Source organism: Nyctibius grandis, chromosome 10 (assembly GCF_013368605.1).
Source record: "Nyctibius grandis isolate bNycGra1 chromosome 10, bNycGra1.pri, whole genome shotgun sequence".
Taxonomy (NCBI): domain Eukaryota; kingdom Metazoa; phylum Chordata; class Aves; order Nyctibiiformes; family Nyctibiidae; genus Nyctibius; species Nyctibius grandis.
The window spans coordinates 14207390-14234363 of record NC_090667.1 but is presented as its reverse complement, the minus strand read 5'-3'; the positions used below and the strand labels follow the sequence as shown (position 1 = coordinate 14234363).

The 26974-nt window shown below is 49.3% G+C and overlaps 1 protein-coding gene across 2 annotated transcripts in view; it reads right to left on the bottom strand.

Moving 5' to 3' along the window:
• The window catches only part of PAK3 (p21 (RAC1) activated kinase 3), a 79829-nt gene extending 55720 nt beyond the window's left edge, over positions 1–24109 (bottom strand). For both annotated transcript variants that reach the window (XM_068408442.1, XM_068408441.1), the window contains exon 1: positions 24019–24109. The gene's annotated coding sequence lies outside the window, so the exon portion shown is untranslated. The remainder of the gene's footprint in view (positions 1–24018) is intronic.
• Between the last annotated feature and the right edge of the window lie 2865 nt (positions 24110–26974).

Sequence of the window (26974 nt, the reverse complement as noted above, 5' to 3'; positions counted from 1 at the left end):
CCGCCCCAAAAGGTGGTGGCATCCAGGAGTGAGGACATCCCAGCCTCAGTCACCGTAAGGGAGAGTGCTTGAGCCAGCAGGGACCGTTCCAGTTCTGGAAATGGCACGGTGTCCATGCTATGAATCCTAGTTAGACCAGCTGGTAGGTATCTCACACTTCTGGGTTTCATTCTTGTTTCCTGCAAATTTTCAGTAGGACACAACACTTAGCTTCTCTGTACAACCACAGATGCCTTGCCTGAAGAACCTGGGAGCACATTAGCAAGTCACTGATGCAGGACACAAATCTTTTGATATAAGCAGACAAGAGCCAAGCCACGTCTGTTCCCAACACACCAGGGTACCCCCATCTCTGAAGGTCTCTGTCCAGAATGCACGGAGCTGTTTGCACTTGCTTCTTTAAAAGGGAAGCACCTCCATTGCTCAGGAGCTGTTTCTAAAGTAGTCTGAAGTCCTAATGCAAATCCCTACAAAAGTACAAACTCCCAGAGCAGCAGCTGACACTAATGCAATTTTGTATTGGGTCAAAGAAAGTACCAAAAATACGGAACCATCAAAAAGCACAAAACAAGTAAACAAACAAAAAAAGCAAGGGAAGAAGAAAGAGGACAACAACAGGACCCAAAATAGATTCCTTGTGCCAGGCACACATCAGATTTACAGCATAAAAGCTTTGCAAATAAACTTGTTCTTAAAACAGCTCAACATTTACCCTGCTGCTGGCTGAAGCCTACTACTGTTTGACACCCCCTACTTTCTATTTACAACAACTTCAGGCCTTAAAAGAAAACTGAAGTATATTAATTGAGTATTTTGAGGCTCAAAATGACAGCTGCATTGTTACATATTCTGTAAGAAGCAAAGCACGCTCAGAACTGGGGAGGACAACAGAGAAGCAGTATGCAAGGACAGAAGAACGTCCAAGAAAGTCTTGGACATTTTCTCATTGCCCACCTCAAACGGGCACCTGGCTACAAGACGCCCATGTCCACAGTGAGCAACGTAGGCACATTCCTTCCCAGGCCCCATCCCTGGAGGAACAGTGGAAGCTACAGGCAGATGGTGGGATACAAGGGAGCTGGCAGCACACCACCAGCCTCCAGGCTCACAGTACCCCCAGCCCTGCCTCGGCGCAAACCAGTGCCTGGAGCTTCAGAAGGTAAAAACCTGTCTTCACCAGGGAACAGGAGCAGGGCTCTGCCCGTTCTTTTGTTTCCTCTCAGGACACACTGAGAGGCCGAGTCATGTGCTGAGGGTACAGGCATGGGACACCTGCCAGAGACTTCACAGATTACCTCAGATAAGTCACTCACTGTCTTTGTGTGTCTGTTCTTGCTCCATGAGGAACTCAGCTCTCTCCCTTGCTGTTAATGTAGATGGGAGGTTGCTTCTATTTCGCCAGATCTATCAGACTTTAAAGAACCTAATAAAGAGCCAGTTTAGTTTCAGAAACCTGACAGCAATCATGTTGTTAGCTAACACACAGTCCATGCAATACAGCATCAACAACCTGGATAGCAAGTGAAGAAGAGGAAGAGGCCCACAAAATACCTGCTAGGAACTGAAAACCCAGGGAGTACTGGGCGGGTATCAAACCTCTAGAAATGCTGCACTGCTAAGAAAAAAAAGTCAACAGAAGCAAGAACAGAGCCTGCACACTGATCTGTCCTTGAGGAGGAACAGACAAGAAAAATGGAGATGAAATTGTTTTACTAAGTGGCAGAAAATTTGGAGAGAAATGAGCTAGACACTGTTGCCAGGGTGTCTAAAAAAAAAAAACCAAACTAGAACAGCTGATATATTGTCTGATCTCAGGCAAAACGAACCTGTCTAAGGGCACTATTGTTCAGACAAAATCACGAAGCAGAGAAAAGAATAAATGCTTTGGTTACAGAGCTGTGCGTCACCGTGTCTGTGTGTAACTCTAGAGATACTAGAGGTCCCCTGGTGAAACAGGTAACAGCCGGAGACACGCACCGTTGCAAGGGAGCCGCCGAGGCTCCCCATCTAGCTCTGGAGAAATGCCTCCCAACAGCCCGGACATCTGAACTATCCGGCGAGAGTGGGTGAGAGTGACAGACCCAAAGAGAGAGGTCATTTGCACTGAGCAAGAATGCGGTCAAAGGAACCCAGGAAGCAGAGAGACAGACTGCCTGGAAAGACAGGCTTTGTGGTTAAGAGCACAGTACAGAAAGATATTCAAAAAGAAAAATGGTCAGCGCAGTGCAACGAGGTAAACACACACAGGCAACAGAATACCTTTACGATGCAGTTTCTCCAGAAAGGAAATAACAAGAGTGAATGCAGTGACTGACGATGCTCCTGTGAAAAGAAGGATCTCTGCAGTTCAACCTCAGCAGACGAACAGACTCAATAGTCAGGCTCTGCAAAAGAAGCTGCCAGCCATTCTACAGCTATGTGTGCTGCTGTGCCATTAAATCAAAGACCAATTTGATTCCAGCTGGACTGTAGAGCCAGCTGCAACAGTAAGAGGCAATCTTAGACTGGAGAAATGCCACCAAACACTGAAAACGTAGAATAAAAAAAAAATGTTCTGAGGTCAGTGGGCAAATACAAGCTGTTGATAAAAAAAACCCTCACAAAACCAGAGGCATTATCACTTTAGCTTGACAGAAGCTGACAGACAGAACCATTCACCGCTTGGCAGCAGGGCCATGCAAACATGAAAGGATAAACATATTTGATAAAGAAATACTATCATTTTTGTAGTAACTTATGTCCCTAGAAGGCCTTAGAAGACAAGAGGCTTTGATTAAAAAACTAGAACAGAAAAGAAAAAGACCACAGAACACACTAAACCAATTAAAAGCCACACTAACAGGTCACAAAGACTAACCATGATCTAAGAATCATCACTGAGTGAGCCTGTCCCAGTGAGGTTAATTCCTGTCCCTGCATTTACCCCTGGGGCCTTTAAAGAAATTCTTGGAGCAAAAGATGCACTGAGCACCTTGCAGTGTACTGAGCTGGAGAAGCTCTGCAGACTCTGCACCACCGCTCTGAAGTCCGGGAACAGCTGGGGCCATCAGCACACACTGCAGTGACAGGGACCAAGAACCTCCATCCTAGGGCTCAAGGGTCCTCACCAGCAGAGGGTGGGGTCAAGGTCATCTCAGGGAGCGTGGCCAGAGGATGGGTCCCACCCCAGCTGGAAGGGCTGCTCATCACCCTGCTGTCTCCAGTGAGCAGGGCAAGGCTGGAGGCAGTCACGGCCAGGAGCTGGGAACACAGGTAGTACAGCCCCAGCTGCCTGCTACTGAGCTGGAGACCTAGATCTAGCCTTAGCTCTTGAGCCTCTCTGAGAAGCTGGTATACGAGAAGTTGCTCTGCTACTAGCATGATGGTGTCAGCTCCTCCCTAACGTACAGCCTTAGGCAGACGCCTGCTTTTACCTGCCCAGTCCTGAAGTGCCAAAGTCCTACACAGCAGCTCAGAGCAACACCAAGATGCATCAGAAGCAAACCTAAGAACAAGCGAGTATGGAAAGCCAGCGGCCCATCCCATTTACCAGCTGATGCTTAACAGGTCACAAAGTACATTTGCTCCGAGAGAAAAGGAGACACCAGCTACGCTCCCTGGAATGTGACATTTCCATCCACACCTTACTAGACACCAGCACTGTCTGGGTCACAAGCCAGGAGAAAGGATCACAAAAACAACCCCGTGGTGTACATCCAAGAGATAATTGCCCATGTTCTTCAGGGAGCATCAGCATACGGCACTTCCCGGTTGGTCACTAGTGGCAGCAAACACACACAGAAAGGGAAATTTTACAAAATGCAATGTGCATGTCTCAGTGGAAGACGAAACAGCAGATTAACACACCGAATCATTACCTAACTCTAATGGGAGACTCCATGTGATTTCAGAGTGCTGCAGACAGCAATGCAATACTGGCTCCTTGATGGGCCAGATCACAAGAAAAAAAATACCACCTTCTCTTTGCAGGACTACGTGTCATGATACACCAGCCAGCAATGTCCTCAGAACTTCTGTTGATAACATGCACCATTGCCAGCCATTCTCATTAGAGTGCCACAGCCCTGGGTGAAACAAGTTACAGCAACAAAAATACCTGCTTACGCCCCAATCTTTGCTAGCACTGCTTGGCAGCTCAGAGATCTGCCCCACCAGTGAGACACACAGACCTGGGCTAGGAGAAAGCTACAGTGGAAAACTAGCCAAAGATCTACTAGTGTCAGTGTTCAGGTTTTTTTCCCTCCTTGTGGTAAATTCCAGAAGGAAACCTAAGAGCAGCCCCTACGAAAAGGCAGTGACCACCCATCCTGTTTGTTCAGTGCCTACACCTGAGCAAAATCATCCTCCCACTTTTAAGACGAAGGTTCTTTAGCAAAATGAATCATTTCTTGCAGCTCAAACAGCTCTTGTTTGCCATCAGAAACAAAATAAAACAATAAAACCTTCGTGTACCAGAGAAGAGAAAATATTTACCTCGCATTAAGCAAACTTTTCCCACGGTGCAGGCACAACTGTAAACAGGAAGAAATGTTAAGAAGAAAAGAGATGGTAGAAGCTGTTTGCAACTACACACCTCAAAGCCAGAAGGGATACGAAACTGGATCTCCTCTCTTCAGGAGTAAAGAAAATTGTCACAAAGAACCACAAATTATTTATTAAAGAGAGCATGATACCACGGGGAAACAAAACAAAACCTAAAATAATCTAGATGCAGATATTTCTACCAAGAGAAACCAGATAACAATACAGGGAAGACAGCTCTTTCCTCTATTATCTTTAATTCAATTCTGCTTATCAGCATCATCATTACAGCTAAAAGTGCAAAGACTTTTAACACATTTAGAGTCTTATTCACCTCCCACTGAAGTCACCGAAGAGACTCCAGTAATGCTGTATCAGGTTGCCGTGGGCCCTGTCAATCTGAGGAGCTAAACGCTCCTTTAACAACTAAATGAATGCCGCTTCCTTGCCTTTGTGGGCAGGACGCCCCTTCTCCGACTCAGACACACTTGGCCCAGTCCTGCCAAGGACTAAGTTCCCTCTGCTCCCGCTGAAGTCAAGGGCATCTCGAAGGCTGAGCACGCCGCAGACCAGGCTGCCTGCCACGCTGGGGCCCAACGCCAAGGCGCCAGCTAGGAAAAGCACAAACCCTGGGAAGAAAGAAAGTGTGAAGGCAAAGCCTGTGGCCCAGAACGGGCAGCCCTGACCCATTCTCTGTGCGTGCCAGGCACATGGAAGTCCTGCTGTACCCGTGGGCACGCGTCTCCACTGCACCCTGGGACCTGCGAGTCGAATCTGGGCCGACGCAGAATGGTGTGTGCGCTTGAATGAGCCTCCACTGGAAAATGTGGGCCATCACATCATGGTTTATTACTATTTCATTATCTTCAGATTCAATTCAGCCTGCAACAGCTCCTAAATAAAGGCAACACTTCACAGATCTTGTTCCTGTATTACTTTCTGTGTTTTAAAATATTTTTCTTCCATTATCTAGAAAATATTTATACAGAATGATAACGTTTTGTGCATCTGAAGAATCATTTATCTCAGGTTTACAAAGCCAGCTACAATTAATATAGGTAAATTTCAGTAACACCCTAACTCTGATAATCTCAAAGCACTTCTGGAGTGACCAGTGAATTCTTATTAGACAAATCACACGCTTGTCTGCAGAGCCAGGGCCAGAATCCTGGGCTTTCCACTGCCAAAAGTCGCAGCCTTTCAGCCTAAATGAGAAAAAGCAACGAAGCCAGACGCTGCAGAGCATACATCACACAGCCTGTGCCAGACAAAGCTCACCCTCAGCATCCGAGGTGGAACAGAGCTCACCTGAGCCAGCCAGAACACAGGCACCAGTCTGCAAAGAGCTTACAAATTAGGAAATCAATGCACTGAGACTAAATTACCTCTCCAAATTGCCTTAATAAAGCTATGGATGTAAAAATGAGACAAATTAACAAACATGCCACCACCTGTCCCTGATACGCACCCCAAGAGCCCAAACTCCTCCCCTTGCTGTCTAGCATTCACCACTACCAGCTGTGAGCTCTCCAGCCAAGAAATACAACCAGAGGTCCTAGGTTCTGCCCCCTGTACACACAGCACCTAATATATCAAACCTATATTCTGAATTAAATTGTACAAAGCACCTCCTGTACTCCAGAATAGCAATCAGTGCCAGTTGGAGACAACGACAGCAAACCCATCTTTTGCCCTCGTGTACTGGTGCGCTTGTCAGCTACCCACCATCCAGACCAGTCCACTCCAGACAAAGGTCTATGGAAAGTCAGCTTTACCATCCCTCTACCCCTGAGCCATCAGGTGGTTTGCAGCACTAAGTCTGACCTGCCACACAGTTGTCTCATCCTTGTAAAGGTGCATACCCTCTGCTATGGTTACCTTGACATTCTGACATTCAAACACTTGCCTACAGCTGTAGGGGCAGGCGTACCTGGTCACATCCCTTACTGAATACTCTTCAGCTAGATGCACTGACCACATCCCCTCTGCATGTTTGCAGCCTGTGATCCCCCTCAGCTACATCACTCAGTGGCTGATTCCTTTCAAAAGATTGATTCATTCTGCTATTGACATCCCTGTAATTTCTGCTGTTCTCAAGGGGAGCTAAGGTCTTTTAAAAATACAGCCTTCAATATCCCATCAAATCCAAAAACCAGAAGGGCTTTTCCCATCCCGCCTCCCTGCGCAGGAGGAGGTGCCAGGAATCTGATGTTCTCTCCTGCTCTGTAACTGACTTATCCCAGGGACTCTGGCCAACTGCATAATTACAACGTGCCTCAATTCCCTCATCTCAGTGGCTACAACTATGCTGTAACAAATCCCTGGTCAGCTGGGACTGATCCTGTACTTCGGATCCTGCCTCCCTGCAGGCACATGCCATACTCCTGGGAGAGCCAAGGTCTCAGACCGGAGCTGGTCATGAATTTTTCAGCAAGTTGCATGTCAGCGGCTTGAAAGAGAATCTTTTCATGGGAATATTCCACCGTTCTAGAAGGCTTCATCAGAAGGACGTGTCTCTGAATGAAACAGAAAGGGAACAGCATTTTTGTTCCCTTAGAGAGCAGCTGGAGCAAGTGCAGACTCAGGGCTGTTAACAGGAGTGGGAAACCCAGGCTCAACGCAGGCACCAGCCTGGCAGGTGTCCTGGCAGGGGATCCAGACTCCCCAGGAACACTGTTTCCACTCCATTGTGAAAACTTCTTAACAGCATTTCTTCCACTCCCACTCTTTTCTGAAAAGCTTTAAAAGGTCCTAGTGCCAGGGAGATGTAGAAGTCAAAACCGTTTCCTACCTGGCCCTACGTCAGGGAAAGAGCTCAGGTCCCACTTACCTGTAAGGGGTGCTGTGTACACAGTGACCTGCGTATCATGAGCTGAGCTCTCAAGAGTCCAAGGATGTTAGAAACTCCACGCAACCTCCTTCCAACCAAGAACCAGCCTGCTGGCCACCTCCAAGGGATTCTGTGCAGATTATTAATTAAGTTAATGGCTGGAGAGTGCTTGGAAAAGGTAGAAGGTGAGGTACTGCTGTCACTTCCCATTATTATCGTGGCTCTCTGACACACACGCCAGAGGCAACCTGGATCTGTCCTTCCTACGAGTCTGTGATGCTGGACTCAACACCAATCAGTTCTTCCAAGTACAGCATGTGAGTTATAACACAGGAGTGACGACCTTGGCCCAGAACCTTTTAAGAGAGCTCTGGAGATGGAGGGCACAGGGCCCCTCGCTCTTAAGGTGCAAATGTAGCCGTGTGACATCGCTCTGCCCCATGTGACTGTTTGAAGAAGCCCTTCTGCCAAAGCTACTGTCCACCCAGAGAAGCTGGCAGAAGGAAAGATGTGTCTGTACCAAAGCACTTGTACGTAGCAGCTGCCGACTTAGCCCAAAGTGCCACTGAAGGGATCTGGGCTGGCTTTCCAGCTCCACAGTGACAAAGGCCAGGGCACATGTTCTTGCAGCTTGGCTCTAAGAATGGTAACACCCACCAGAGGAGCACCAGGACATGGATCTACTGGAACTCATCAGCCTTCCCTTCGGCTTCTTCACCCAAACTGACAACACTGGCCAGACTCTGCTTAGAAAATGATTTATCACAATCTAAACTTTAATGCCAACATATTTAAAGCGGGCCTAACTCTTTCGGCAGCCAGCATTACTGAATTTGACAACCCAACTGCACAGAATGGATCAAAGCAAAGGCTGGAATTCACACAAGCACATTTACACTGGGTGTCCACACCACTCAAAGCAGGTGATTTATAACCATATCAGCTAAGCCATCACCACGTTTCTGACAAGCCTGAACTTCCTCCTCCCAGACTGACAGGACGGATTACCTTCATTTCTCTGTAAGTCAAAAGACCAAAGAAACATCTAACTCTGCAGCCAAAGCTGTGCTTGCAGCTCTTAAAGATGCACCCAAGTTCATTTTTCCAGTGGGCACATCAGCCCCCTCCCAGCAGCAAGTGCCTCGGTGAGCAGCTGGCCCACGCTGACTTCCATGGAGAAGCCAGAGGGGAGATGCACTCTCCTCTAGCTGCAGGGTCACCTTATGCCCTGGAGGAGAACCCTGCAGTTGTTCTGGTGCCCCAGGAATTACACACCTCCACTCTGTACCTATCCTCTGTAAAAAATCTGCTTTGATAACTTGCTGGCAATAGCTGCCAAAAATCCAATTTACGTGCATATGAGCGCTGCACACATCAGAAATTACTGTTGATCATCGAGCTCTCTCACTAATCTCCTTTTCACCAAACTCTGTGGATACAGGGTAACGTGGTATTAAAAAGACTTGGCTAGATTATCAGTGCAGGCAGCGTGCAACACCTCCATTTCTAGGTGTGCAATCGCCTGCAATTTCAGATAATGCACCTTCCCCAAGGCTTTGGGAAAATATGCATTTGTGTTGCAGAACATCAAGAGACAGAGAGGCAATAAATTCTCCTCTCCATCCTTCCTTCCAAGAGATAAACGACTTGGCAAGCTGAGTGATAAAGAACCTATATAATTATATGTCATTAAGCTGCAACTAATACTGGTAGAGAATGGATAAGGGCCTGTTGATTCGAAATGCTATCAAAAAAATCTAAGATGTGGCATTAAGGCACGCATTGAAAATAGAATACATTTCGTGCTTCTCCTAGAAATATTTAACTCTATTTCAAGCCATCACCTATTGTTGTTTTATTTGGCATGAGTACTTTTCACCATAAAGAACTCTTTCTTCCCTCAAGGGTTTTAGCAACAGGAGACAACAAACAGCATCTACCAATGAAAGACAGAGCCTCCATGTTCTCTTTGGCAAAACAAAGCTCATCTCAACCTTCATTCAGAAAGAAATGCCAGCCTGATCAGAAAACACTACCAGACCTCACTGCACAGCTCGTCTGCTCCTCATGCAAGGCCTCCACCTGAATCCGTACCACTCCTGCAGTTACTCCCTGGACTTCCTTGAAACAAAATTCCTGTGCTGAATATCTTATACATAAATTTTTTGCCAACCATGATCAAAACTTCATTCGCTTTCAAAGAATATGATGGGATTCAGTAACGCAGCAGAGAAATTACTGCCTGTTCCAGGTGCACACAGAAGGCAGCACTCAGCTCCCATGAGAATCCAGCTCCAATTGCATGTGTCTCACCACCCACGTGGAGAGCAGGAGTTACTTACACTTATTGAGCACATATTCCTGCACTTTCCCTTCAGGGCCTGGCCAAAGTTAACATCTTCAATATCAAGAACTCACCTAGATGACTGAGATGGCTACTGGTGCTTCTACAGCCCGTTCAGGTCCTGGCCTCTCCCCAGAGATCACTACAGTGGGGGTTAAACAGTGGTTCTGGTATTTGCAATGGAAAAATTGGGAGCTGCGAAGGATCTGGGACTGCATTCCTTTAAGTCTGAAACAGGATTCGTATCAGATAATGCAAATCTCTGATGACTTGTGAGCTGAAGAGGGAAGTTTCTCTGTCCCTTTGCCTAGTTCCACTGATTTCTATGACAGAGACATTTGAGGAAGAAAAGCATGAACCCACTTCTAACCTAATGTTTTTTCTGATCCCACACAACATTTACACATGGTCAGTATGTGACCAGTCACCAAGGCAGATTCTGTGTTGGTATTCTGGGCTTGTACCATTCCCAGCTCAGCAAAGTTTCCCAACAGTTGAAAGCTCGGGCCTTTATCAGAAGGTGAGTGTCCAGTGTTACTGACAGAACTCAGTCATGATTATCCAGGTAGATCATTATATTCTTTTAGCAATTATCATCAGCACTAATATAACTTCGGCTGCTGTGAACTCTAAGAGTGCCTTGATATGATTCGCACTCAGGGGCATTATATCATAAAAGTGCAACATATGATCCCTGACAAGCTGATACTGCAGACCATGTAATCGGAGATGAATCACTTCCTCAGTCTTTGCAGAAGGTTGGTTTGCCCTCAAAGAAACAAGTTTCCATTCTTGTGAAGGCCACCTGGACAGCAGAACCATGCATTCTTTTCCCCATGTATAAGGAAGCACCCCCAGGGTAGAAGCCCTTCTCTGAGTGACCGGCCTACGCCTGCAGCCATCTGCAAAATGCCTGTCCCAAGAACTTTGAGAAAGGAAATCTTGTGAGAGGGAAAGGACTTTGAAAGGGAGCTATAGAAAGGATGAATGTGTGCTGGAAAGCAGCAGAAATCCTGAGACCATGTTCCTATTTCAAATGCTATTTAGGTGTCACATCAAGATGAGAAGTGATGCAGTTATTCAACACAGCTATTTTATAAACCTCAATTCTGTAAATTAAATGAAAACTTGAGGTCAGACCACATAACTGGAGGCAGGATTTGGCCAAAGACCATTATGTTTCATAAGGACTGGCCTTCGGGATAGCAGGTGTGTCATGAAACCCCTAGTGAGATAGTTAATGCAGACTAAGAAGGGTCATACTGACAGATTATTTTTTGATGAAAGTAATCTCGCCACTGAGCTCTGACACAGGTTTGAAAATCCATTCAGATGCCAGAAGCTCGACTGCAAAAGAATTCAAGATGTGGCAAAACACACATCCTCTCTATCTACGACTTAGCTGGGATGCTGCTTGGAGTTCGTTTGTCTTCCCCTGTTCTCTCAAGTCTAACCTCTTTGTATTTCCAGGAATTAAAGCTAAGGGGCAGAGCGATAATATTTTTCCAACATCACAGGAAAAAATACAGGAAAATTGGCTTCCCCCAAACTATCAGGCCAGAGTTGCAATTGCATTTTCACTTGTTTCACTAGACCCATAAAACACCACTCGTGCTGAACGGGTGCAGAGGAAGACGTCAAGTTTCAAGTATTGCCCAAATTGAACAAGAGCATCATTTGTTGGTAACTACTTCACAGATAAACGGATTGAAATGGGTAAGTTCCTTGGGTTGAGGGATATCAGCCTTCTGGAATGACAATGGCATGAGCCCAATGCGATAATAATTCAGGCTCTACCTTCAGAGTGTGAGGCACGGACATTAATCCAGAAATGCAGCTCCACAGGCTGTGGGATCCTGGGTACCAGAAATTCTGCTCAGTGCAGAGTCTCAGGCAAAGCACAGGGAAGGGAGAGCCCAGAGGGACAGTCTCTAAGATGTGGTTCCAGCATCCACAGCTGGCCTAAATTTTACGCCATGCCAGGAAGCAGCTCCTTTCTCACAGATGGCTGCTGTTAGCGAGCGCTGACACCCACCATGGAGCAAGTGGGCATGCAATATTAATAGCATCAATGAGAAAATTATGAGCCCACATCAAAGCACTGAAAGTTGTTTTTATGACATTTGGCTTTAAAACTAAGTGCAAAGGGAAAGGTATTACACTCAGCTAAGCATGTTTAGAGAACTTTCTTTCTAAGATGTGATTCTGCAGTTTTCAAACACACACACACATATGCAGAACGACCCCTGAAGGACAGGGAAAAGCTGCTGTCAGCTATAACTCAGCAAATCACAAGTTACACAAAGAAATAAAAATCAGTGCTGCTCTGAAATTTAGCCTGGCAGGAAAGTCAAAGCTATCATAACTAATGGTTGGGAAGTTCTGCTGTGACCCTGTTTTTCCTACAACACAGTCATCCCCTTGGAATCTGGGTCCAAAGATTCTGCTGGAATTAAACAGAAGCAAACCAATAATGCAAATGAAGTACTACAAACTCGTTTGCTAGAATTTTTCTAGTAACAGGCAATGATAAAAGAGCATAATGAATTAATCTAATTTTGAAATCTCCCCTCCTCCATTAAAAAGACTCTGACATTGGACCAAACTACATAGAGCCTATTCTCATCAACAGAGGCAGCACAGCTGAAACATGGATGAAGATGGTGTCAACAGTGCAGTCTCTATGAGAAGACTCTTGGATTTGGGGATATAATAAACTAGGGACAAGTACAAAGCATAGAAATATTATCATGAGGATACAGCGGCTGTTACTGGTGTCCCTGCTCAGCCACGGCTAAGGCTCCACAGACGGGCACAGCCCAATCTGAGCTCCTCTGCTTGCACTCCAAGCGACTTGATGCACGTGTCTGTTTTGATAGCTGTAAAGGCATGTGAGCGCAGAACTGTACCCATGCCAGCGTGCACTGCAAGGTGTCCATCATAGTCCTGTCCTGCTGACAGCTACGGGAGTCTATCGCTTCCAGCTTGGAGGACGCGTGCTCTACCACTGCAATGCTCTGAACAGCTAAAGTATGGCATGACAGTAACAGTGAAGTCTTCATGTGACTCTAGATGCGTTTCTTTGATAGCTCTGCCACTTTAACATCCACCCACAGTGAGGGCCTGACATCTTTTTAAGTAGTTTGTTCAGACACTACAACCTCATGACTCAACTTAGTTATTTGTCTTGATCTGCAACAGACCTCGGAGCTGCACAGTAAAATACGATGGGTTATTTCCTCTTGGAGTAGGTGAAAGATGGAACCAACCACCAATACATCTGCTCTACCTTCTCTGCTCAGTTAACTGGTTTCATTCTGAATGAACCCTGCGGATCTTCTACTTATTATTTGGGCAAAACAGACAGGATCAAAGCCAATCCTGTCCTACGCATGTGCAGCCTCCCTGACTTCACTGGCGCTCAGGCCAGACAGTTTGAAATTACATCACTGGCATCTTGATGCAGCTTAGATGGCATCACCTCGGGTTACATAGGAACACAGGGCTGGGAGAGACCCGCCAGGTCACCAAGTACAGTCCCTGCTGCCCAGGCAACCACGTCACCTAATCCCTTTATAAATGAATCAAAAATAGTTATGAACTTCATCAGGCACACCCCAGGCTGGCCATGAATGATATATTGTGGTGTAAGCTGACTCGGGAAGAAGTACACAGACACATCCAAGACAAATTAGAAACTGCAATAAGCAGGAAGGCAACTTAGTGTAATGGCCAGGCAATGGGACAGGCAGCGAGATGGCTGGGTCCTGCTGCCGGCTCCCACGCTGACCCATTCCACCCACAGCGGCATTGCTCCATCCCTCAGGTTCTCTGGGCTGAGACCAAGATAATGACGTTCTCCTTCCTTTGTAGACTGCTTTTAGCTGTACAGACAAGAAGAGTGATACAAGAACTAACTATTTTTATCCACTCAATCTCCCCAGCAGGTTTTAAAAACTAATTTTAAAGCCCTTCTTTGCAATTCATTCTGTGGATAATTTGCTACCTGTATCTTCGTAAAGTTTAACCTGTCAGAGCCTGGCAAAGATGTAATTTCATCCCCAGGCTGTTCTGACTTGAGACTCTGGAGCTTCTCTTTGTGGATTAAGTATCAAAGCAATGGCTTTGTGAGACAACAGCCCTTTGCATCGCACAACCCATGCATTATTCTCTCTAAACATAGTTTAACAGGCCAGCATCAAAACTTTTGCTCTCCCCTCATTTCTCATCCCCCCGTGCACACTTTAAGAAAGAAAAAACGCAGATAAGAGCAGTAGACAGAGACACAGACAGAGAGGATGGCTTATCCCACAGGCAGAGGATTACTGCATCATGATGAAATGACCTTGCTCAGAAAAGAAAAAGGTTACTTACGTGACAGCGTAAGTTGTAGAAAATACCAGATCCTTTCCAGTACAGGGTAAAACAATGTCCATTTAAAGTTATGCTGAAGAAAACATAAAACACTTGTCCAGTGAACTGGAGAGAGAAAGAGCAAACTTCAGCCCAACTGCCCTGGATATAATCTCTCTCCAGATACGCAAAACACGTTGAACCAAACAAGCAGGAGTGTTGTTCAGCTCAGTGCACATGGAAAGGAGACGCCATTCTGCTTCCTATCCGTTTGCATCTTCAAACACCCAAGAGTCCCCTCTGCCCCTACAAAGGAGCAGGGCAAAAATAGCCACTGGTGTGTTCCATTTCAGGTGCAAAACGCTATGGAGCCAACCATTTTATTTGCCCCCTGTGAAGTCTTTATGTTTGTACTTCCTTTGAACGTTTTCTTCCCCCACAGAACAACTGGAGGGAGGAAGGCTGCATGCTGCCTGCATATGAAGCAATCCCGTGAAAGAGTAACTCGAGGCCAGGCTTGTTTTCTCTGGTGAGGCAGCATTTAGGGAAGCCTTGGCCATGACTAAAACTCCAAGGCTGAGTTAATCACATTTATGACTACAGGTTCCTCAAAGGGACTTGTTTCTAATGAATTTTCAAATGTTATTAAAATAATAGGTATGGTATTTACCATTTAGAACACTGTAAAAGAACACTGATGTTACCGCCCCAGTACAGCACGCTTATTTCACTGCTCGACATTCATCCCTCACCCCTGTTATTCTGCTAAAGTAAAGCCTATGTTATTAAAGCCAATATTTGCCAACAGATACTACAGTTGTGAAAGTAAGATAGTCCTTCCATGTAAAACTAGGCTTCCAACAGGAAATAAAAGGTATTTGGCAAGTCTTAGCCTGCCAAGGGCAACTGCTACATGTCCTGTTTCCAGGACAAGAAAGCCCTCCAGTTACTCCAGATACTTTCAGTGGTGAATGCTGAGCTTGTCTGGTAAGTTTTCTGAGCTCAGTGGAAAGCCTACAGCAGACACAGAAAGCTCTGAGTCTGAATTGGCACCAGATGCTTTAGAAAACAAGTGAATTTAATTTTATTACAGGAATAAGAGAAGGCCAAAATGCTTTATTTGTCAGTACAGGAACAGTCACTCATCTAAGAGCTGAAGTTGTTATAAAATGAGACTCTTCCAAGGCAACCCTGCGCTGAGCAACACTGCCACGCGCCAGCTTACAGAGGCCTCTACGCTCGCATGCGACAAGAAATGTATTTTCTGTAGCAGCTGAACAGCAACGACAGCCTTCACAATAGAGTATGGAATATAATTTGCAGCAACTTCCAACCTCTCAAGAAGCAGCCTACAGTATCTCCCTACTAGCTCAGAGACCCCATACAAAGGCCAGCTCAACATCATGTATCTACTGCAGTGTTTCTTCTCAATTAACCAAGAAAAAGCGTGTTAGCCATCCATCAAAACTGCATTGCAGCTAGAGCTGCCAATGACTTATGGCGAAAAGGGAGGCTGATTCACTTGACGGTATGTGGGCCTTGGCTGGAGGTCTCCCAAAACACTACAAGAAAAGAAGAAAACCTCAGTGAACCTCCCCCTCATTCCCACTCCTTCCTCCCCCCCAAATCACAGTCAAGAGGCCCGTGCTTGCAAAAACAACATTTCCTGGAGGATTCTTTCTCCAAATCACACCTTTTCTAAATTCAGACAAAACACACAGCGACTCAAAATACGGTTGCATATGACATACACGCATACTAGGACACCCCTCCCAAACATGTACAAGTGAAATGCAATGCAAAGTGTCTAAAAAGCCTTTAAATCCCCAGTCTCCAGAGAGTCCCCACATCTCCCATTATAAATCCCGCCGCGTTACGTGGCTGCCTGTGCAATGGCTACCTCACAACACCTGGCTGGGCAACCAGCCTGCAACGGTGGCCGAGCAGGGGGTGGGGGTGCCTTGTCTTTTTGCTCAAAACCATCACAAACCAGAACATTTCTGCTATGCACAAGCACATCCTGAATCCAGATCCTTTCACAAGGCTCCTTGTATCGATGCGTTCAACACCTGATACGTCACAAGCAGGAATTCTTCATCCAACGTGTCCCTCCTTGAGAGTCTATGTTTTGATACACTGCTGGGGCTCTTCTCTCCCTAGCACTGCTGGATGGAAGCGCCACAGGTCTCCTTTGAAAAAGGAACACATGAAGTAATGTTCCACCACAAATTGTCCTCATTAGTCACCATGGACCCAAATTCTCTCGCTTAGGCACCTACTGGCCCAGGTTTGCAAGGTCCCTGGCCACACCAACACCACTGCTCCCCACAGCGAGTTCAAGACACAAAAATTCAATCATGTTTGCTTCTAACTCGTATGTTCCATTGCTCTGCCAGCACCCTACTGATGACCTTGGACATTTGACTTCATCCTTGTGTTTCCAGTGTGTCTGACACAAGTCAACCCGGCACCCAGCCCCCCGGAGCAGTCAGCCCCTGCCCTAACACATCGCTGCTTTTTCTTCAGGCCTGACTTTTAGCCATTTATTGTAAACCTTTAAAACAGTTTTCACAGAAAATATGCTTGGAGATCCTCAGAGTGCAGAAAAAAAAACCCTGAAGCATGCACCTACTGCTCACTGCCTTCTGGCACCAATGTTCAAAATTCAAGTGAGCACACGGGGAGGGAGCCTGGGCCAGCCTGAGCCGCCCTTTGAGAGGCAAGGGGGACCGGCGGTCACACGTGGCCATGGATCACAAGGTAGTGTCTCACTAACGCTGCAGGACAGGCCAGTGCAAAGCATCTTTTACCTAATGACCCCACCGACAAGAGCCATCAGTCTAATGCAAACTTATGCTTTAGAGGCTGTTTGGAATACAAAGGAGCACAATTTTTACCTCTCTTTGCCCAAAAGTAAGTCCTACTGGGGGTTAACTTTGGGATTATGTTTACCAGACTTCTTCTTGGAGTACATACACAGCTTTAACTCCTAATGTATAATTTCTGTTCTGGTATGCAAGCAATTATACTCAGGATAACCACTCCAATAGAGGTATTCCTCCAACAGAGAATCACACATGTTCAGCTGTACCCATGAGGCCAAGCTCTGCCATTCTGCTGGGATCAGCAATGCAAACACAATGAAATACAGCTCAAAAAAAAAATACTCAAGAATCAGGTAACTGACCTCTTGCATCATCTGTGGAAACTTCATCCACATGCTGCTGCTCACTAAGTAAAAGGAGAGAGATCTTACCACACCAAGGACTTAGAACTGGAAAACTACCTCATGCCCTGAGTGTCCAGAGTGCTCTACAGACCAGAGGAGAAGACAGGGCATGCCCTGAAGAACATGCTGCTCAAAAGCTCTCACTGTCTTCATTAGGGATCGTGGCTGTAGGAAGTGCCCCCTAATTAGATGCTTTGGAGACATTTTACTTCAGAAACACACAAGGGTACCAGGAGTCTCAGTGTTTCAATACCACTGTAGCTTTCAAAAGAAGGGTCCAGGACACAGTCTCTGTAAGTGAACTGTCAATATACTGCAGAAACGAATAAGGCCCCACTCTCAGCTTGTTCCTTCTGAAATGCTTAATATTATTCATTAATGCCACTAGAGAGGAGGACTCTGCATTCCCCTAGTGCAAGAAGAAGTGGAGAGAGAACAACAGCATGGAGAGAAGGTGTGGTGCAGGATGTGGGGCAGAGATGAAAGAAGACAACTGTCCCCACAGATTGCCACTCTAGATACTTCCAAATATTACCCCACCTCCTTCTGGTCCATGCATCCTATGAAGCGCAAGGTGCCTCCTCAAAAGGAAACAAAACAGGGAGCAAATTCTGGCTGCTTTAGTCTTTTTTCTTGCTAGAAATCTCACCTCTTCCCAACTTGAGCTCCCAGAGCCTCGGGAATGAAGAGAGTCATAGCACAGCACAGCTAACAGAGACCATATCTGTAGGAAATAAATAACCAGGATGCCAGCCTGAGCTGGCTAAGCTCACTAAAAAGATCAAACGAGGATGTAAGCAGCTCTTTTCTGGAGCAGGCAGGCATCATTTCAGTTGTTGAAATATTCATGCCCCAATAAGAGCTGTGGTATCAATGTCTGTTCCTGATACAAACAAACCTGAGCTCAAAGCATGACAATCTGTGTTGTGCAGAGTGGAATCACAATTAAGGGCATTTTCCAAGCCTCCATTTCTGCATGCACATATTTGACAGCTATTCTAGTGACACTTCAAGAGCATCCCAAACACAAGTCCACAACCTTCTGTCTGTGAGGCCAGGAGACACTAAAACCAGTTTTAGCAAATACCCAGGATTTTAATTGTGTGACCTCCATTCTTCCCCCTCAGGTTTGCCACGCACCAGCAGCCCCGTGTTTCATCTGGGGAGTGGCTGGGTGCACCTGATAAATATGAGCTGGCATCTGGGCACTGCAGGTTGAACGAAAATTCTCTGCAGGGAAGCGCATGGAAAATTTCTGATCTGGAGGATTTTCTCCTTCACAATAGGGAATAGAGAAGGAGGAGACAGAAAATGGAAAACATTAGGCCTCTCACTCCCCTTGAGAGAGACACAGAAGTACTTTCCAGTGCCCTTCCCAAATAAAGCAAACAGCAATTTATTCACGCCAGCAAAGGGACAGGGACTGGGGGGCCACACAGCTGCTGCCCCTCCTGCAGCACTGTCTGGAGAAACGAGCACGCTCAGGTGACACGACAAGAAGAGGTTTTGGTACTCCTCTAGTCACATTGCAGCCAGCTGTGCATACACCCTGCACAGCAATGGTGAGCCTGCTCAGGTGCCAGAGCATTTTCAACACTTGAGGATTAGAAAGAAAATGAGAATGGTCCGGCTCTGGAGTCTGTGTTGTACTGCAACGTTGAAACAGCAGTCTGTTTCAGGCTCATAAGGGATCTCAGGCTGGACAAAAATGGCACTGCAGCACATGGTCTGGTGGGAAAGCCAAGCACACACGTGTGCAGCAAGCTGGATCAAAGCACAGCTAGCACTGATACAGGTGCAAGGTATCGCTTTCAGAAGTCAAGGGGTCACATCAGAGTCTTTGTTTCCATTTCTCTGAGAAAGCACACTTTTGCCCTTAGGATTATGAAGAAACATGTAAAACTTTCCCAAAGATTCCTTGAACACGTATTTTTGGATCCAAATTGCCTTAATTTGCTTCCGATGGCAATAAAAAAGTACACATGACCAGAGCAGACAGAGTAAAGGAGATGTATCTAACCTTAACTCCGCCATGTCCCATCTTTGCAAGCCTTATCCAGTGCTGTATTGGAGTGTCCTGCACTGTACGACACAGAGAGCCCCAAACCCAGCTTTGTCACATGGAAGCAGTGCAAACTACTCACAGTGTGTAACTGACAGCGAAGACTCCAGGGCAGAGAAGCGCTTTGCTTTGGAGCAGCCAAGAGTCAGTTGCATCTGTCAATACGCTGCTAGATCAGCAACTGACAATAACAAATAATGTTGGGAAATGAGCCCATTGAACATATAGCAACACTGTTTTACCCTTGAATATTTAATGCACACAGTCATGATGATAAGTCATTAGAGCAAGACAAACCAACAGATAACATCTGCTCATGCTAAGCAACATTCATGGCAGAACTTTCTCAGCTGAGCAGGACATACCCCTGTTGTAAGAGGGACATGATTTCTAAGTCTGCCTCTAGAAGGGAAGATATGAGACTGGACGTCGAAGTACCCACAGGTGCGCTTAGTCCAGTGCTCCGAGAGACAGACTTGCAGGTAGGGCTGGTGGCATATGCTGACAAGAAGATCCTCCCAACCCAGGAGCCAGAAGACCTGGAGCACTGGCAGGCCCACCGATCCCTCGCCCAGGGCTTCCTGGGGTCCAGAGCTCCAGTAGCTGCGGACACAAGACCGCATCAACAAGAGCATAGGCTTCTTGGAGGATGACAGTCAGTGGGACTGACTGGGTGGATGCCATGCTGCTTGCCCAGAGCAAGGGGTACCCACCTGCCTTGTCCCACACTGCTTGGCTGAGGAGGCGAGGGCTACCTCGCAGCCCAATCTCCAGTCTCAGGAAACCCAGCAGGCCGATGCATAAACAGGGCACTGCCAGAGCTAAGTGGCACCTGTTCAATTAAACATGCAAAATGAAAAGTCCCTTTGCTATCCCCATCAGAGCACATCCTACATTTGCTGTCAGCTGCACACAAGCCACAGCTGCTGACGTTCACCTGGAAAAGATCTCCAAAACTCAAAGCACTGAGACAAGCCACTAGCAAACCACAGACACTTTTGTCATAATTTTCCATTATAGAATCACTGCGAGGAGCAGGAGCCACACCAGCAACAGCAGGTCCGAGACAAGACATTCTCATCAGCACCTCCACCTGTGCTGACCCAGGCCCAACGAGACCTACCAATTACCACTCAGCCTAATGCCACTCTTCAAGTGTCAGGCAAATCAAAGTAAATACAGGAGAAACAGAAGATACATAAGCTTAACTATTTATGTCTGAAAGGTAAAAAGCAAAATAAAGCTGCAGGGGGAACATGGAAGCTAAGCACAAAATAGTCTTGGCAAGTAGAAAGGTTTATTTCTGCAGGTGAAAGTTAATTCATGTTTCTCTCTCCCCTTCCTGTTGCTGCCCTCCCCACCCACTCACTCTGTTCCCCCTGCCCATTAAGTTCCTGGGAGAAAAGCTTCAAGCGCCTTTTGCGGGAGCTACGGCAGGTAATGAAAGAGGAAGATCACAGTGGGGTCCCGCCTGCCCACTGCGTAGCACAGCAAGGAACAGAAATGAGTACTCAAACCAGCGAGGCACAAACTGACAGCAGTGTTAATGTCCCAAAGTCACAGCAAGTCCAACCAGAGCAGAAGCGGAAGCCAAATCTGGCAACATCACCCCTGTGACCAGTTCTGCGCATCCATGGTTAAGCTAAGGAGGAGTTGAAGGCAGATCTGAAAGACCTCCTGGGTTTGATCCCAGAACACTGGCAGCTCCACAGACACTTGGATCCACAGTCATAATCAAAGTATTAAAAGAGGAGAAAGCTTCTAGGCAGAGGGAACAGGAACTGAAATGGGACTGTCACCAGAAACCAGCTCCCTTCTGGGAGCAAATGCTGCCAGGCCAGGAGCTGGCTAACACAGGAGCAGGGTTTATCATTGTAAACAACATGTTGCAGAGCTGAACCTGTCTCACCTATCCCTGTAACCATATGCACAAACTTGCGAAGAAATATGGGCGGTGGAAGAAGATGACTTCTTGTGCCAAGTTTTGTTTTTCCAAACCTTGTGAGCTGGCTCAGGACACACAGGATAATTTGGACTCCAGCTTCCACACACTTCTGAATACTGAGTTTTGGTCAGATCCTTACAGAGAAATTGCCCAGTGAATGGTCTACTTGGAGAGGTAAGGTTCTCTTCCCTGTAGTCAACAGCAAAACACTCACCAACTTCTGCAAGACCACCCTACACGGTTTCTTTGGGCTTGTTAGTTTAGAGGGCACAAAGCCCCCGTCAGACATGCCCTACAAGAAGCCGGCATGCTCACGCTAAAGCCCTGAGGTGAACGAGGCTTGGGCACAGGGCCTGTGACAACCAACGCAGCTCACCCTGGGTATCGCCTCCTGCAGCACTGCTGCCACAGCTGCCTCCCGAACTGTTGCTGCTGCAAGCGGTGGCCTATGAGGCTGGAAACTTAATCCTGTAACAGGAGCTCAGGGCTCGCAGGAGCTACTGAGACTTACTTTTAGTTATCCAGAGTCACTCAGTGAAGAAATGCCACCCATGCAGGTCTCGGTTCAGAGCACAAACTCCTCTGCAGCCCAGAGGCAGCTGCCTGCAGCCCCCCACCCATGAAGCCAGCCACCCCCCAAACCCAGCCCCCTGCACCGTGCCTGCCACCAGCTCCTCTGCCCAGTCCCACACTCAGGGAAGGCAGCTCCAACCAATGCAGCCGCCAGCATCGCTGTCCCTCGCCAGCCCCGTGCTCACTGCAGAAAACCCAGGCTCAGGGCAATCCTTTCCCTCCATGCACACAACCTGTCACGGCAGCCTTCACTCCCTGGCCTTGAACAACCCACCAGCCCATGTCTCAGTCCTAAAACAAATTATCTCCAATTCCTGATTAGTTTTCTCTTTACACCATTGGGTAACCTGTGACTGAACACCTCTCCTGGAAACATGAGGCTCCTCTGCAGCCCCGTGCCCCACTTGCATGAGAGATGGGGCAAAGGTGCTTGAAAATCCCTGGTGCCACTTCTGCGGGGATGGCCTGCTCCCCGCCAGCAGGCCCCCCAACACCTCCTGCCCAGGGGACACCGCGGTCCCCTCCGGCACACACTCCTGCACAGGGGACATCGCGGTCCCCTCCGGCACGCCCTCCTGCTGCTCCTGTTGCAGCCACCCTGGACGGGGCTACTTTCTCACCCCCCTTCTCCTGCTGTGCTCTCCCTCCTGCCCTTCACCCAGGGCCCTCGGCACAGCGGCCTCCTCCTGCCCCCTCGGAGCTGTGCCCGGGCCCCCTCCTCCCCGCCTGACAGCCATGGAGAAGGTGGATTCACACAAGAGGAGGAGCCAGGAGAGAAGATCTCATCTCACCATCCTCTCCGGCCGCAGCATTTCCTTCCCTCTCCCCCTCAGGCAGGCAGGTACCAGCCTGGCTGCGGCTCTGCAGCCTCCCCCGGCCCTCCCTACAGCCCATCATCCTCCTCCTCCTCACTCCGGGGTGATTCGTGTCAGCCCAGAAGTCGCTCAGCAAAGCCCGCTCTGATCTCCGGCCTCCCGGTTCCCTCTGCTGAACATCATCGCCGGCTGTGCCCAGAAGGACAACAAAAAGCGGCCTGCCCTCTCCCACAATCCTCGCCCGGCGTCGAACTGGGGCAGGTGCGGCATCAGGGAGACGAGGGGCACGAAGCCTTTAGGGGCTTTAGGGCCAAGCTCTCCACACAAACAACCAGGTTGTTCCCTCCTAACACACGTTGTGCCCACCCCAGCAAATGGAGACACACGGGGAGAGACAAAAATCCAACCCCACGACATCCTTTGGGGTTGCAAGCCCAGAAATAGCCCTGCTCTTTCCAGCTCAGGCCCACAATCTCTTTCAGATGTTGCTCACTTGCAAGCCACGGCTTTTCCTGCCTGAATTCCCTCAACCTTCTTGATTAAATACATCACTGTATTTGAAACAAGGTTGATTTCTGGTGAAAACTGGATCTGAAAACCATCTGAATGACCGAAAAGGGGGCACCAGGGCTGAGCGCATCCCCCACGGGAGGAGGGAAGCCCGGAGCACCTCCTCGGCTGGCTGGTGCACAAGCCTGGGACAAAGGGACAGCCCAGCACAGGGACCAGCTCCACCGTGCCACCAGGCACCACCGTGCCTGTGCCGGGGAGAGACCACCCGTCCCCCAGCCGATTTCAGGAAGAACTCAGCAGGCGTTTCTAAAGGGGTCAATCGGATGCGTGGTGCCAATGAAGAATATTTTTTAAAAAAAAAAAGCAGAGTTATTTATAGCCCAGAATTTCTCGCTGCTCTGCAGCAGCACAGCCCAGCAGACCGCATTGTTGGAAGATGGGGAACACACACACCACCCCCGCCACGACAGCCCTCACGGCCGGCGCGGGCGCTGACACAAGCCGGGACCCGGCAGCGGCTTCGCGGCTGCGGCCCCGCCGGGAGCCCCCTCCCGCAGGACACCGCGCTCCACCTGCCCACGGCGCGGAGGCTGCCCGGCAACACAGGTGTCACCGACGGGAGAGGAACCCCACAGACACAGACAACCCCGGTGCCGGGGCAGCCCGGCCCTCCCCGCGGCCGCAGACCCCGCGCGGCACCCCCGGCCCGGCGGAGCGCCCCCCCTCACCGCGGCGCCGGGAGGAGCCGGGGGCGCCGCACGCACGGCCACGGGCACCGCACCCCGCAGGCCGCTCCCGCCCGCCCTGAGGGCCCGCGCGGCGGCCGGCGTTACCTGGAGCTCCCGCTGTCATGGTGCTCCGCCGTCGGCCGCCGCCGCCGCCGCCGCGGGCCCCCCCCCGCCCCGGGCGCAGCCCATCTGCCGCGCGCCCGGCCCCCCGCGCCGCCGCCGCGCGCCAATCGCCGCGCGCGCCGCCGGGACGCGCCGCCGCGCCCCGAGCCCCGTGTCGTCACCCGCCGCCCGCCGCGCCCATTGGTTGCGGCTGACGGCGACCCCCCCCGCGCCCTCGGCGTGCGGGGCGGGCGGGCGCGCGGGGGCAAATCTTGTGTTTCAAGGCAGCTGCGTGGGGAAGGCGCGGCGCGGGGGGGTCCCCTCCCGTGCACACACACACCCCGCCCGGGTCCCCTTACGGCGTGGCTCGGCCGCGGCAGAGGTGTGGGAGGCGGGGACCAGCACCCGGCTGGTACCGAAAGGTGTCCCGAAAGGCATCGTAACGCTTCTCGGTCCTCGCCCGCAGGGAACAGGAAATGCACCGTGAAATTTCGGGTTCCCCCGGACGACGTGTGCCGTGTCACGGCCTGTGGGCTTCTCCCGTCAGCGCCCGAACGTGGGAGAGACCCACAAGGCGCAAGGCTTGAGCAACCGGCTCCGGCCGCTCCTGCGACAAAGACGGCACTTCCCTGCAAAGCTCCCCAAAAGCACCAGAAGAAAATTCCCCTTCTCCACAGTGTGCGTTTGCCCCTTCTCCTTCCCTCATTTCAAATCACGCGTCCCCGGGCAGAGCGTGGTCCTGCTCCTGCTCCTCCCGAACTCGCGAGTTCAACCCCTCCATGAAAGGCCTGAAAAGTAGAAACAGACTCTGTTTTGATGAGGATGACCTCACATTTACAATATTTCCAGAAAAAAAAAAAAAAATCCACAAGCAAATACGGCCACTGTGAGATCCTCCCCAGCAGAGCCCCCGCGGGCACCGCGGCAGTGCTGGGGCTGGTAGCACCTTGATCCGAGCTCGCCCCTCGCCTGGGCCGTGCCCGGTCCCGGGGCTGGCAGCTGCCCTCCTGCCTGTGCACCACCCGCTATGGAAAGGGCCATGCTGGTACATCCCAAGATGGGCACATCTTGGACCTTTTTTTCATCAAGCACAAGGTAGTGTTTAATAATGCATTATGCAGCAGCCACAGGCAAGAAATGAAGACCTTCTGCCAGCTGCTATTGCCGAAGGTAAGGCAGGTCACATGGAATCACCCAAGAGGAGATAACAACCCCTCCCAGCCCCGCCACACGGCGTGTGATCTTCTCTGTCCACGCATGGTCACGCTGTCGCCTTACAGCTCGTTCAAAGGACAGGTTCTCCAGAAGCAAAAGCAACACTGAGTCACTCAGTCAACACCGACGCGACAAGCAGCCCCCACTGAATCACTGCTGTCCCTTCCTGCTGTACGCTGAGGTCTCACCAAGGTTTTTTTTCCCCAGTATGAGTCAAATCTATCACTTAGCTGGCTGGCTCTGCAGTGATCACAGTCAAGCCGTGGAGCAAGCTGTCAGTGCTGTTTCCAGCCCCGTAGAGAAATAACCCTGTGGAGAGATGACTCTTGGGATCCTCTAAGGTCAGCAGTGACCCTGCAAGGCCGCTGTCCCTCGACAGTGCAAGAAGAGGCGCCTTCCGCTTTCTGCTGCAAGCAGCATCCACCCCAGTGACGGCACGGTGTGCATCCATGGGGGCTTGGGACAAGCAGACAGGGTAACCCCTGCAGAGGACACACCCTCTCCTGTTGAGCTAAGACAGGGGAGTTTGCAGAGGGCTTAGGCTCTGGCCCAGCGTTTCCCCCTTCAAAGTCTGTGCAAAGACTTAGGGGAATGTCCCCGGACTGCAGTGATGAAGGGAACACGGCTGAAGAAGCTGTCAGGGGTCCCCGCAGGGCGGAAGGGCCATACCCTGCAAACCGCACTGGCTGCTGCCAACTGCTGTGTAAAAACAGCCCACGGAGTTGGAAAGGGCTGAGCAGGTGGTGGACAAGCAGTACCCAGCCACCTCCAGAGTAAAAATTATTACTGATTGCTTCAGACACAGACCGGTAGGTGATCTACCAGCCCCACACCCCAGCACACCCCACGCAGCGTGAGGCGTGTGTCCCGCTCACAGGCTGCCGACGGAGGGAGGCAACTCAAGGCAAAGCTGCAGACAGAGCACCAAGTCACGCAATTACAGATGTTAGGACTGAATCTGTGGGTGAATCACTTTCATTCATTTTAAAAAGTCCCAACTAAAACATAGTTTTAGCATAAGCTATCAGCAAAACTATTCTTATAAGCACTGTAGGAAAACTGCAGGCTCCCTGAGACACCAAGCCTGGTGCCCTGGCTTCTGCCTGACTTTGCCGAAGGCTGGGCGAGAGCAGATGAAGGAAGAGCTCCAGCTTCCCTTCCCCTGTGAAAGAGAGAAACTTGACTCCGTGACTGTGCAGTGAAAAAGCAAGAGCAGATCCCTTACTCTCAGCCTGGTCCAAAGTTACGAGTCTCTTTGGAGCCAAGGAAACCTTGCAAATGTTGACTGTGCACGGTGGAGCTTTTCCTGAAAATCACAGAGGGTTTTTAAAAATCTGGGCCTTTGGGGTTGGCCTTTAGAGACCACAAAGCCCTTGAACCTGTGCTATTTCAGCCTCCCTGGGCTCTCCAGCTACCTTTAAGCTGCTGGATGGAAGCCGACTGTCCCACGCCTGATAGGATGCTGATGCCCCATGCCTGTCCCATGCCTTCCTGGGAAAGGAGACAGACAGAGGAAGCAAAAGCAAAGGCCAGAAAGGGGAAATTGCCCAAACCGCCAAGCTTTCTTGCCCCTCACCCCAGCCGTACGTGAGGCTGACCCCGTCAGAGCTGGCGGGTTCCTCCTCACCCTGTGAGCAGCCGGGTGTGCCAACAACAGGCACGCTGCTAGGAGAGGGAAAAAGCATGGCCAGGGCATGCACACAGCTCCAGGACGCAGGGCTCGGCAGTGCAAGCTGGACTCTCT